Source organism: Lactuca virosa, chromosome 4, assembly GCF_052849685.1.
Source record: "Lactuca virosa cultivar CGN04683 chromosome 4, Lactuca_virosa_CGN04683_v6, whole genome shotgun sequence".
Lineage (NCBI taxonomy): Eukaryota > Viridiplantae > Streptophyta > Magnoliopsida > Asterales > Asteraceae > Lactuca > Lactuca virosa.
The window spans coordinates 323,121,430-323,125,129 of NC_136429.1; positions in this window are offsets into that span (position 1 = coordinate 323,121,430).

Genomic DNA, 3,700 nt, shown 5'->3' on the forward strand with positions numbered 1-3,700 from the left:
CAATAGTGCGGTTGCCTTAGCCAAGGAGCCAAGAGATCATGGCAGATCCCGACACATTAACATAAAATATCACTTCATAAGACACAAGATAGAAGAAGGACTCCTCGTGGCAAAGAGGGTATCGTCAGATGAGAACCCTGCGGATCTCCTTACGAAGGGACTGACGAGGGTTAAGCATTTGCAGCATGCGAGACGCATCGGGCTGAGGGACGATATTAGTTTTACAGATTAGATAACTATTACTGAAACTTGTAAAATGTAATCGACATTTGATGATGAATAAAAGTTGTGATGTATTTATGAGTAAGGTGTTGCTATCATTGTCAATTATTTACTATTGTTTCAGCTTTGCATGTTTTGACTTCCAGAATAATAAATTTATTCAAATTCTCCACAGTCAGTCATATGTCGGAAGTAGGTATGAATCAAGACTGTCATGAATTAGGATTGTAGATGACTAAAGGTGTTTAGCCATAGCAATGGTTGCTACAACATTCATGAGTGCTCATAAGTTATGAGTATTGGAATAAACCCATGCTCACTTGCATCACTTCATGGAATTTATCTCGAGTGATCGTGAGACGGTAATATCATATAAGTCTTCAAACCTAGAGATATGAGTTGTTACCTATGAGTTGGTTGTGCATTGATTGCACGTAAACGCATCAGTAACTTGATGTTATAAAACGTGCCTTTGTGTACAATTCAATAAGTAGTAGAACAAGCATATGACTCGAAGTTTATCTGTTCCTTCTTAAATTAGAAGCGATATCTGGGCCCCTCGATGATTTTGTTTTGACCCATGTACCGGGCCCGGTCAGAACTAAATTGATGTGTTCGATTAACTTCTTTGTCAAACAAATCGGAAATCGGGAAACAAACTGCTGGACAATAAGTAAGACATTGTTCCATGTATTTGTCCGGCTGATATCATGAGAGCAGAGGATTATATGATCACTTATCTAAAATGGCGCTTCATAGTTCAACAGAGTTTTCGAGAGCTACGATTGCCGGTTGGTTCCTGAAGCTATATAGGCAAATACAGTTATCAGACTTATCCAAGTGGGAGACTGTTGGATAAGGTGTCTAAGTCCATAACTTATTTGGTATATACTTGACCCGACCCGGCATGGTCCATTTGGGTTGCACTTCATCCGAACTATTTATATGTATAACATTATGAGAAGAGTATATTTGCGGCCTATTAATATATTATAAGTTATAATATATTAATGTGAAATTGTATTATTTAATTAGTATTGATCTTAAATTAATTATGAATTAATTTAGTGATCATAAGGTGACTAGTTAAATAATGGGCTATTGTATTTATATAGTGTGGGCTAACACTCATTAAGAAATGGGCTAAGCTTAAATGGGAGTCCATGGATGATCCAAGGAGCTTTTAACCCATGGATCCTTGGAAAAGGAAAAGACATGGGTTATTAGGGTTTGCATGGTTCATAACCCTAATCATCTACACTATATAAAGGGGCTTATGGTGCTTGAAAAAGGACTATGTGTGTGTGCATAAGGTGTGGCCGATTTCTATAGTATTAGAGTACTCTCTCATAAGTTTTCCAAGTTTGTGGTGATTTGTGATTTCCATTTGAGGCATTCACATTATTGGTGCTTGGCTCTCAAACTCCTAAGGAATCATCTCACTAACAAAGGTATGTAACTCTTCTAGTATCTTTTATGTTTAAAAGTATCCCATGTATGCTAGATAGGTTATGAACCTTGGAAAATTATTTTGCATGTATTTTAGGCAAACATAGATCCAAGGTTTCTAGGGTTGCATGAACACCTTAGGAGTGTTAGTTTGCTCAAAACCCAACACGCTTGACCTGTCGGAAGGTCAAGGCCGAGCATCAGCGACCTCATGGCAAGGTACAACCACTCCCCATTCCTATGTGGAAGTGGGAAAATATCACTATGGACTTCATCATGAAGTTACTTAGGAGGGCGAGGGGTGTGGACGCCATATGGGTGATTGTAGACAGACTGACGAAGAGTGCCCACTTCATCCTGATTTCCGAGAGTATATCCGAAGAAAAGTTAGCGGCCATTTATATACGAGAGGTGGTGGGTAGGCACGGGGTGCCGGTGTCGGTAGTCTCTGACAGGGATGTTCGGTTTACATCCAGGTTTTGGAAGAAGTTCCACGAGGAACTGGGTACTCAGTTACATTTTAGTACAACATATCACCCCCAGACGGACGGTTAGAGTGAGAGGACGATCCAGACGCTGGAGGACATGCTTAGGGCATGCGTACTGGAATTTGGAGGGAGTTGGGATACATACCTCCCACTGGCAGAGTTTTCATACAATAACAGTTATCATGCCAGTATCGACCGAGCTTCATTCGAGATGTTATATGGTCGGAGGTGTAGAACCCCGGTATGTTGGGACGAGATTGGACACCGGGTCTTGGGGAGCACTGAGGTAGTGATCAAGATTACCAGGCTTATTCACCAGGTGCGCGACTGGTTGCGGGTCGCGTAGAGCCGTCATAAAAGGTATGCTCACCAACGACGATCAGATCTTGAGTTTTCGGTGGGAGATTTCGTGTTGCTAAAGGTGTCGCCCTGGAAAGGGATTATCAGGTTTCGGAAGAGGGACAAGCTGGGGCCTCGGTATATAGGCCCGTTTAGGATCACGACACAGGTGGGCAAGGTGGCATATCGCTTGGATCTGCCACAGGAGCCTAGCCAAATTCACAACACCTTCCACGTGTCTCAACTTCGGAAGTATGTCACTGACGAGTCCACAGTCGTTTCATTGGATGACATTCAGGTGGATGAGGGCCTGAACTACATCGAGAGGTTGGTTTCCATCTTAGATAGGAAGACGAAGGGTCTTCGGAACAAAGAGGTGAAATTGGTAACGGTGCAATGGCAGCACCGAATAGGCTCCGAATGGACTTGGGAGCCGGAGGAGGAGATGCAGGAGCATTACCCCGATCTATTCACAACTAAGGACTTCGAGGATGAAGTCTAGTTCAAGTGGGGGAGAGTTGTAACACTCCAAATCAGGTACACCTTAAAACCCTTGAAAATAGATTAATTGGAAAAAATGGTCCCTCTCATACGTTGGGCGTACCTAAGGGTACGCTAAGCGTACTATGGGAGAAGAATCGCGAAGGAGGCTTGCGTACGCGAGGCGTACATAAGGGTACGCCGGGCGTACGCAATAGAGGGCCAAAACTCTAAAATCCGGACTTGTGACCTATTTAAACACCTTTAACTCTTTTGAGTCACATATTTTACAGCCTCCTCCACCTTCAAACGTTCCTGGAAGCCCTAACAACATTGGTGAGTGCTTTTGAGACTTAAGAGTGCATTATGGTCCTTTTTAGTGTTCATTCCAAGAAGAGGAAGTGGTCAAGCTAGCTTCGGACGAGTTGGTTCTTCAAGGATCTGCATCTTGGTCATCTTTCAAAGCTTCTGGAGGTAAAAAGTTGCATCTTTCCACTTAAATCTCTAGATCTAGCTAGGGTTTTCTAGTTTGTCCCTTTTGGTTGATTTTGGACCTCTATTAGTGAGTTAAGCAACTCCAGAAGATGGGAATGGCAGATCTGAGGTCCCTTGGTCCTTTAGTAACATAAAAATGGAGTTTTGGTGGAAGTATTGGCCTCATGCATGGGTTAAAGACCTTGAAAAGGTCTTAATAGAGGTGTTGGGTGTATATGAGCCATGCA